Source organism: Octopus bimaculoides, chromosome 12, assembly GCF_046866305.1.
Source record: "Octopus bimaculoides isolate indiv1 chromosome 12, ASM4686630v1, whole genome shotgun sequence".
In the NCBI taxonomy this organism is placed as follows: Eukaryota; Metazoa; Mollusca; class Cephalopoda; order Octopoda; family Octopodidae; genus Octopus; species Octopus bimaculoides.
Window position 1 is genome coordinate 25,090,119 of NC_142939.1, and position 11,364 is coordinate 25,101,482.

Genomic DNA, 11,364 nt, shown 5'->3' on the forward strand with positions numbered 1-11,364 from the left:
TCTTTTCTACACTAAGCACAAGGCCCGAATTTTTTTTTTTTGGGGGGGGAGGGGTCTGTCGACTAGATCGATCCCAGTACGCAACGTACTTAATTTATCGATCCAGAAAGGATGAAAAGCAAAGACGAACCCATCCGGGTTCAAACCTTGTATGATTTCAATTCCACCAAGGCGTTCTACAGAGGATTTGTGGAGAGGAGATGCGACGACGTTCTTGGGGAGACTCTCGGCGTAGACAGGGAATACCTGACTCACCTATGCAGGACTACTTTTGCGCCAGGACCTATGGACAATTTCCTGAGATCCCTGGCTTGGCAGTGCTAGCGGGGAGCATTTCCCGTTCGCACCACCGCCTATACTTTCGGTGAAATTAAGCAGAGTCCATTGTGTTGCAAGCTTCTGTCTCAGTATCAATTTGAGGATGCCTTCATCTGTCCCTCCCTCCACTAATCTCAAAGGTTCTGGAAAGGGTCAGGGGTGCTCCCTTTTCTTCTGACTAAGTGACAGAAACAAAACAGCACCAGATTTTTGTATTTAAATTAGGCTCTGCTGCTTCAGAATGCTGCCAAAATTAAAATGAATTGAAAGCTCCCTTTATGCATGAGCCGGTGTTTTGCAGTTCTGAGCAGCCAAAAGTCTTAGATCATTTTTGTCTTTCCTTCAGTTGATTACTGATCATTAATAGTAAGCCTTCAAGGCTATGAGAAAATTGGCAGAGAAAGAGAGAAAGAGAGAAAGAGAGAGAGAGACAGAGAGAGAGAGAGTGTGTTGGAGAGGAAAATTGCAAAATATAATAGTGCAAAGGAAAAAGAGAAACGCGAACAGGATTTGCACAATGATGTATGTGTGTGTGCATGTGTAAATGTGTATGTACATACATGTATGTACGTATATTATGTATATCTATCTATCTATCTATCTATCTATCTATCTATCTATCTATCTATCTATCTATCTATCTATATATATATATATATATATATATATATACATAATATACGTACATAGATGTTTATATCTATGTATGTATACATATGTATATATCTATCTATCTATTAATATATATATTATATACATACACACACATTCATGTGCATGAGTGTATATATATATATATATATATATATATATATATACACATAATATATGTATGTATGTATGTATGTATAGATGCATATAATAAACAAGGCACACATTCTGCAAATATTCATTCATCAGGAGACTTTAGAGATGGTGTTCAAGATCAGTTATTTAATAACATAAAGTGATTGGCTGGACGTGGAGAAATTGAAACGGAATGAAACACAGAAAGGATTATGTGGATATATTGCGGCCGGGTGGGTGGGGAGAGAGAAGAATGGAATGATTGATTGCAGTAGGGCGATAGTAGTAGTAGTAGTAGTAGTAGTAGTAGTAGTAGTAGTAGTAGTAGTAGTATATAGAAGCATTATCTGGTTAGGGAACTGTTCTTTCTTTGAGACGCCTTTTCTTCTAGTAAGATATTATTATTTTCCATAGAAATGGCCGGACTTTCGTATATTGCTGACAGATCAATATAAGTATTTTCGGCAAACAGGATATTGGTCTGTACTTTTCGGGAACCAGTTACATTTTTGTTTTGGGGAATGGATATTGTTTTTCTAGTCGAATAATTTATTGAATGCTGAAGATATAGGCCCAAGTTGTTGTTATTGTTTTTGTTATTATTGTCGCTGTTGCTTTTGTTGTTGTTACTACTGCCTTTTTTGTTGGTCAACCAAGGTTATCCCTGACTGAAGAAATCTATAACCAAAGGCATTCTACTTATGGCCATCCCGTCGTTTTACGGGTGTGTAGGACTAAAGTATCAGATACGTCCTTTATTAAAGATGTCAGGGTGTTATTTAAAGATTTTGCTGTTATTTTTAGCAGTTTCAACGACTGCGTAGGCTCCTCAGCTTCGTGGACACGTGTTATGTGACTTCACATAAAATGATGACCCGCCTTATTTATGAATCCCATCAATTCTGTGAGAAATTACCAGTCTCTTACACTGGACCATGCCTGTAATGCCATTGTAAGTTGTTTGGATCTGTTCAATCTCAGTTACAGATGATTGGTTAAAATTACCCAAAATTACCCAAATACGACAGGTTTAACACGAAATAACTTCTAAAATACAAAATTTTGTCAAAAACGTAAAGAGTAAACTATGTTCTACATGACACATACAAACAGTATCCGAACAGATCCCTGTTTTCTTTATACGAGTATTTCATCCAACTCATCTAATCCTACATTTGTGTCGTATGTAATAGAGTTCATAGGTCTTCTCATTCGTTGTCTGTTTTTAAAGTTATCGCTACAGATTTTTTATAGAAATTATCGTCAGCGCTGAAAGCTACTCTGTTTCGTATACGAATGCGCCTATGTAAAAAACAATGCGATCGAAGACAGAAAAATAGGCAATGGATGTATGTAGCTATTTCAGGAGTCTTTGCTCCTTCATCAGCTCCCATCCAACACATTAACCATCCACGAACACATTGCTTATATACCTACTAAAAACAGCGGTGTATCATAACTGAATGTATCAATTTTACATATTAAACACATCCCTGGCAAATGGTACATATATATTAATTGCTGGTAGGGACATCATATTTCATTATGCAACCGTAATATGTCTGCAGAGATAATTTTAAAAATCGATTGAATCGCACAGCTAACGCGTTAGAAGATAGTATTGACTTGTAAAACCTTTGATACATTTGGTGTTATAAGGCGGTGAGCTGGCAGAAAAGTTAGCACGCCGGACGAAATGCTTTGCGGTATTTCGTCTGTCTTTACATTGAGTTCAAATTCCGCTGAGGTTGATTTTGCCTTTCGTCCTTTTTAGAATCGATAAACAAAGCACCAGTTGCGTACTGGAGTCGATCTAATCGATTGACTCCCTCCCCAAAAAATTCGGGCCTTGAGCGTAGAGTAGAAAAGAATATATTTGGTGTTATATTATGGTTGCATAACCAAATACGGTGTCCTTCCTAGCGATTCAATCGTCTGTTTTTATATAGTATGTTGTATTTCTTCTCTTCTGAGTGATTTTAAATGAGAAATGACGAACTTTGTTTAAAACAGACTCGATTCTTTCTAATAGTGTTGTGTCTCCTAAGAAAATTCGCTTACTTAGCTTGTTAATATTCTCTTTTGCTCCTATTTGAAGAATTTGGCAGAAGTCCCGGTTATGTTGGACTCTTATTTCCCGGGGACATTTATTCATTCGAAACCTCTGATGTATTTCAGTTGATTCATCTTAATTGATTTTATCATTGAATAGTGCTAAATTCTTTATTCTTTCTTGTACAACTTCCTCGTTTACATCTCTGCCTACACGGTCTCACAAAAATATATCCCGTATTTGCTTCCTCATAAATCGCGCCACAAGTTTATTGTTAAATCTTATTACAACATTATTCCGTTTATAGTTTCAGTACCCCAAACTTTTCAAGTAAAATCCAGTATAAATGATCACGGCTTATATATATATGATTAAATATGGCATCTATTATGGAAATACACAGGTATCTTTCAATGCGAATTTGCGTGGTTATAATCTTAATGTTGTGGCTTTTTCTTTTCTTTTCTGTACCCGATATTGTTTTGCTATTAGTTGGGCAGTTAAGAAGCTCGCTTTGCAATCACGTGGTGTCAGGTTCAGTCACACTCCGTGGCACCTTGAGCAAATATCTTCTGTTACAACTCCAAACCGATCAATGCTCTCTGAGCGAATCTGTTAGACAGAAACTATGGGAGGCAGTGCTTCTCTCTCCACCGTTTGATGACCGACGATAGAATAATTAGCAGAGCTATCTAAAAAGAAGTACTCGGGTAGACTCGGTTGACAGAACACTTCAGCGGGGTACACTAGCTTGGCCGCAGTCCAATGACTCAACCAAGTACAAGATGAAACGATAGCAGAGGTTCTCTAATTTTTATTGGTTCTCTGAAATCACAACTGCTATATTTCTGTTTCTGTTTCTGCTGCCTTCTTTTAGTTTTTGAATTATCAGTCGTTTTGTACGTGGTAATTTTTGTTTTAGATTGCTTTTAGTGATTTTGATATGTCAATTTTCCCGCTCCGTGGCGGTAGGCCCCCTCGTCTGGAATGCCACATGCTGTAACACCTTCTTCAGCAGCAACTAAGTGCGGTCAGCTACAAGACTAGGCTCTGCTGCTCGTCAGGCTGAGAAGAGCAAGCTGTCTCGGTATCGGTTGCTCTCCTACAGGTTTATGGTCGAACCTGTAGAAGAAATTACCGGTGTTTTTGGTCCCCGGACCGTATCACTGCTCAACGCTGTCAGGATGAAGATGGCTGTCTGCAAGTGCGGGTCCAGTGAGTCAGAGTTGCTGTTTCAGCGCATTTTCCTCGCCATCCTCTGAGGCACGCATTTTCCATTTTGTCTACTGGGAACAGGGAGGTAACGTATAGCAACGCTTAACCCTAGAGTTCATGAAAGAGTTTTGTAGAGTATACAACAACATATAACGGAGTTCTATATTTCAGAGATGAGGAATTATGTACATTATTTACATTTGACGGATATTTGTCCTCATTTTTCTTAACAAACAAGATGCGGATAAATATCTATCAAATGTAAATAATGTAAATAATGAACATACAAGGGTTTGGGGTGTTAATTGTTCTTTTTTCTCGTTTTACTCGCTTCTAGTCATTACGCGCTGGCAGAAACGTCAGCACGCCGGGCGAAAAGCCTAGCGGTATTTCGTCTGCCGTTACGTTCTGAGTTCAAATTCCGCCGAGGTCGACTTTGCCTTTCATCCTTTCGGGGTCGATTAAATAAGTACCAGTTAATTACTGGGGTCGATGTAATCGACTTAATCCCTTTGTCTGTCCTTGTTTGTCCCCTCTCCGTTTAGCCTCCTGTGGGCAATAAAAAAATAAAATATTGTTGTTAGATTCTAATATTTTCCTATTTGCATTAGATCCCTTTAACCTTTGATATGATATAGGTGTATTTTATCAATATCAGTTTTAAGTGATGACTTTAGAACTCTTACTCTTGTCTTACTGTGGTTTATAACTGAAATGGCTGCTGTCCAATGATCAGGCTACATTTATTATCACAGAAATTTTAACATCTTGATAATCAAGCATAACGATATGATTTTCTATAAAATTAATTTTGACAACTTTCGCATGGCTGTATTCAAACCACTTTACCAGTTCTTCTAAACTCTGTGTCTTATACAATTCCTGGAGCATAATTGATGCAATCTAGACTCTAACCTTTGTATTGTTTCTACACGAAGGTCTTACACTTTTATACAAAGTGGATTACAGTCTCTTCACTTTCGTTACTAAGTGACATAGTAGCGATATATCCTCCTTGTTTATGTCTTCTAATTGCGTCCGTTGTAACAGCCTGTTCTTGAATTATCATTATATTTCCTTCTGTGGTATTCTTCAGAACTCCTTTCCTTAATAGTCTCTTGTTAAAGTGTTCTTGAATGCAATATTCCTGAAAGACTATTTTCTCCTTCAATTCTTCTTTTCTACTTTTTGCGATATCATCTTTTTCTTTCTTGACGTTTATTGTTCCTTCATTTTAATACATATTTCAACATCTTGTCCTTACTTTCTGACGCATATTTGATATTTGCATATTATTCCATTACCATACAGTTTACTCCGGTTATCAAACCCCTCTCACTATCATTGCATTTCATATACAGTTAATATCATGTTTGTTTATGAAGTGTATATATCGTTCACAACTTTATAGTATTTCTATAAACATCGTGTTGCTTTTTAATACAGTTATCCCACGCCGTATCGCGGTTCATCTATCGCGCACTCAGTACATCGCAGATTTCTCTGGCTAATATGTGTAAATTTATATCGCGGAATCCTCAGTACATCGCGGGTTTCTGCGGCCGATAGGTATTTAGATTTTTTTAGATTTTAATTATTTTTGTGGGAGGTTTTGGAACGTAACACCTGCAATAATCGAGGGATTATTGTATTCCATTTGTTGAAGCCTACGCTGTATCGAATGGCTTTGATACTGAGTAAGTAGCACTGCTAGCTAGAATTGGTCTTAATTTAAGATGATTAGGGTTTGATACGTTGATAGGTGTTGATGGTGATTATTTACAAGCATCGTATATCATTTTACTCTTGTGAATTTGGTGAGTTCGTATAAATCATATAGATTTCTGCTTTTACATTCCAAGTTCATTCGGTACTCACAATCAGTGATTGCTCCCACTTTTGCCCTGTTCTTTCGTGTAGTTTGTGTTCTTCAGCATTTCGATGTTATTCACATTTGTGTGGGTGGCGAGGTGGCAGAAACGTTAGCACAACGGGCGAAATGCTTAGCGGTATTTCATCTGCCGTTACGTTCTGAGTTCAAGTTCCGCTGAGGTCGACTTTGCTTTTCATCCTTTCGGGGTCGATAAATTAAGTACCAGTTACGCACTGGGGTCCATGTAATCGTCTTAACTCCTCTCCTTTGTCTGTCCTTGTTTGTCCCCTCTATGTTGAGCCCCTTGTTGGCAATAAAGAAATCAGAAACATTAGTACACCGAGCGAAATGCTTAGCGGTATTTCGTCTGTCTTTACGTTCTGAGTTCAAATTCCGCCGAGGTCGACTTTGCCTTTCATCCTTTCGGGGTCGATAAATTAAGTACCAGTTACGCACTGGGGTCGATGTAATCGACTTAACCCCTTTGTCTGTCCTTGTTTGTCCCCTCTATGTTTAGCCTTTGTGGGCAATAAAGAAATAAAAAACGTTAGCACAGCGAGCGAAATGCTTAGCGGTATTCGTCCATATTGAAGTTCTAAATACAAATACGATCGAAGTCGATTTTGCCTTACATCCTATCGTGAGCCTGTAACATAACTATCAGTCGATGTAATCGACTCGTCCCTCTCACAAAATTTCAGGCATCGTGCATATAGCTTAAAAGATATTATTCCTTTTGTAGTCCCGGTTATTCTGAGTACATCTATTCTCTGTTTGCATCTAGGTCTGGCTTTAGTGGATTCTGTTATGTTTAAATTTATGTTTAGACAGGTGTTGAGGGTTATATAAAGAATTTGAGCGGGATCAGTGTCACGTGATTGAAAGTTTCGTGGTTACAGGATGTATTGTATTAGTTGCTCGCGAGAAGTTACGTTACGGTGGATTGGTGACACCCATATCCATATATATATATATATATATATATATATATATATATATATATATATATATATATATATATATATATACATATATATATATACATATATATATATATATATATATATATATATATATATATATATATATATATATATATATATATATATGTGTGTGTGTATATATGTATACATACACAAGCATATATATAAATTTTGCACAAATATACATACGTGAACATATATGCATACATACACACACAAACACACGAGCGCTCAATACATGCACGAAGTCTTTGGCGCTTCTCCCAGACAAGATCTTCAATATTAAAACGAAAATCAATAGTATTGATTTCATTTCATCTGCTGAGAACGATTGAAACTTTGCTATACATATATATATATGTATATATATATATATATATATATATATATATATATATATATATATATATATATATATATATAGAGAGAGAGAGAGAGAAAAATTTGAGAAGGAGAGAGTGTGAGAGAGAGGATGGAGAGTGGGGTGCGGAAAATAGTCATTGAAATCGGTTCCAATAATTTACTGCTACTTACTTTATCGTCCTCGTGGGGTTAACGTAGCTTAAATCTGAAAAGAGAGAATAACAGCGACTCCAAGAGTAGCAGCAACAGCAAAGACAGAACAAAATTGCTGTGGAAATAGAAACAGCAATGTTACTCGATTGGGAACTTTTTGAGATGCATGATGTATTTCATTGAAATAAATTTTCTCTTCAAAAAGAAATGATTAAATCAATTTCATTTCTTTATGCCTAAATACATTTACACACATATATATATATATATATATATATATATATATATATATATATATATATATATATATATATATATATATATATATACATATATATATATATATATATATATATATATATATATATATATATATATATATGTATATATATATATATATATATATATATATATATATATAAATGCATTTATATATATGTTTATATATATGTATGTATGAATGAATGTATATATTGATATATGCTTGAATGAATGTATATATCGATATATGTAAGGATGCATGTATGTATATGTATATATATGCATGTATATATGCATGCAGACCTGCGTGTATGTGTATACATATACAACTTATGTATGCTGGGGTTGTACATTCTCCTGTAAACATGCATTCGTAAAAATAGAAGTGTTTATGTGTAATGTACACTTGTATGCTCTTGAAATTATACATGTATATATATATATATATATATATATATATATATATATATATATATATATATATATATATATATATATATATGTGTGTGTGTGTGTGTGTGTGTGTGTGTGTGTGTGTATGTGTGTGTAGGTATATATGTGTGCGTGTTTGTGCATTTTTAAATACATTACACACACACACACACTCATATATATATATATATATATATACATACGAATGTGTGTATTTATACATATGTATTTATATGTATGTGTGTGTGCACGTGTGTTCGCTTGTATATATGAATATATATACATATATATGTATGTATATATAAATATGTATATATTGATATATGTATATGTATATATGTGTGATTATATATATATATATATATATACACATACTCATTTATATATACATGTGTATGTTTCTGTGTTGTGTGTGTGTATGTGTGAGTGTTTGTGTTTGTATGGGTGTGTGTGTTCTTATATTTATGTGAACGCTTTATGAATACGATTCCTTCTGATGGGCTGGAGAATTTTTCAGTTAATATATTCTGAGAAGCTTACAATGAAAAGAAATATGGACGATGGAGAAAAGACAAAACTATAAATTGCAGAAAGAAAAACACTAAAAACAAAAGAGAAATATAAGACACGAGGAAAGGAGGAAAGAGAGAGAGAGACAGAGAGAGAGAGAGAGAGAGAGAGAGAGAGACAGAGAGAGAGTGAGGGAGAGTGAGTGAGAGCATAAAAGAGATTGACCAAAAAAAAGTAAATAGAAAAAAGACAAAAATATTTTAAAGTGAAAGTAAAACGAAAAACAAGAAAATAGCGCAAAACATAAAAAAAGAACGACATGGAAGAAATGTCTTAAAGTCTTGCTAAGTTGTGCATTGTTACAAATACGGAAAATTCGAGAAAGCAGAGAGAAGTCAATGATACTTCGCTTTTCATGTTGAATACAGCTTCATGGCTGACTGAGTTTTAAGTAACAGATTTGGACGTTTAAGCGTTTGTTGGGTCAGAACTGTATGCGGCAGTGTTTGTGGCAATGCATATATATATATACGCATGTATGTATGTGTATGTATGTATGCATGTATGTAGGTATGCATGTATGTATGTATGTATGTATGTTTGTGCGGGTGTATGTATGTGTGTATGTATGTATGTATGAATGTATGTATGTATGTATGTATATGTATATGTATGTATGCGCATATGTAGATATATACAGTGAGACAGAGAGTATAATTACACACATACATTTGTATATACATATATATGTGTGTGTGTCTGTTTGTGTCTATGTGTTTACAGAGAAAGATAAATAGATAGATTGACAAAAGACATAGATAGAGATAAATAGAGAGATAGAGAGATAAATAGATAGAGAGAAAGAGATAGATAGATAGATAGGCAGATAGAGAGACTGACAGACAAACAGATATATAGATAGATAGATAGATAGATAGATAGATAGATAGATAGATAGATAGATAGATAGATAGATAGATAGATAATCAGACAGACAGACAGACAGACAGACAGACACACAGATAGATAGATAGATAGATAGATAGATAGATAGATAGATAGATAGATAGACAGATAGACAGATAAAGAGACAGACAGACAGACAGACAGACAGACAAGATAGGTAGACATAAATAGATGTGTATGGCTAAGATTAGCGGTTCTATATACATAAAACCAGAGAAATTAACTGAATAAAACACTCTCGAGTGAAGAGTCAAGAGGAATTCTTATTGTTGTTGTTATTGATTTTGTTGTTGTTCTTGTTGAGATTATTATTAGATGCATATTGGATGATTATAGATATATTATATCTAAACGTTTACGTATGTAAGTATGTATATATGTGAGTGTGTGTATATATATATATTGATGTATATATCTATCTGTATCCCTCTTTCTCTCTCTCTCTCTCTCTCTCTCTCTCTCTCTATCTATCTAATTTTCTGCATGTCTATCTATCAACATCTATCTATACATGTCCTTTGTTCTCTTTTTCTCCATCTTCGTATCTATGTATAGATACACACCCGCATACACATTAACAGACATTTATAGACATATGAACGTGTGGACAATTCAAGACATGATTACATCTTCATGAGTTTAAGATTAACTATGGATTGTAAGTAGAGAAATAATACGTGGTGGGGGGAACGTCACGTGAAATGCACTGATCCGGAATCGAATGAATGAAGGAATGAATATCAATGAGTTTTGGTTTGGACTTTATTCATTCCATACATGCACAAGGACACACATTGAAATACTTAAGCAAAGGAATAAATACGTCTTACAGTGTATGATATGATACAAACACACACACATGCAAAGACAGACCGACACACACACACACATACACAGACAGACACACACACACACACAAATTATATATGTATATCATATATTATATATTAGTCTACTTATCTATCAATCTATCTATTCCTCTCTCTCTATATATATATACACACACACATATATAACACATATATCTATACATACATATACATACGTGCATGCACGCATATATGTATATGTATGTATGTATGTATATATGTATACTTGTATGTACTTTTATATATTGGGACATCCAATAAACAATGCGCTTGTTTGAATGGCATGAACTAAAAGTCGGAGGGGCAGTGGATAAACTACCTGCATCAACTTGCTTTTAAAGTAGGTAGTAATTGTACCTTGATCTTATTCTTAGTGCAAGTTTTCAAGAGATCGGTTCGATTTTAACAGTTATTTTATCAAAGCTGTAATGGAAATGAGGAAGGAACATATTCGGCATATTTTGCTTTATGGGTTCAATAAAGACGACAGTGTAACGGAAAGTGCGAGGTATATTAGTGCAGAATACGGGGATCGAACAATAAGCATAAGGCAGTGTCAACGGTGGTTCCAGAAATTCCGAG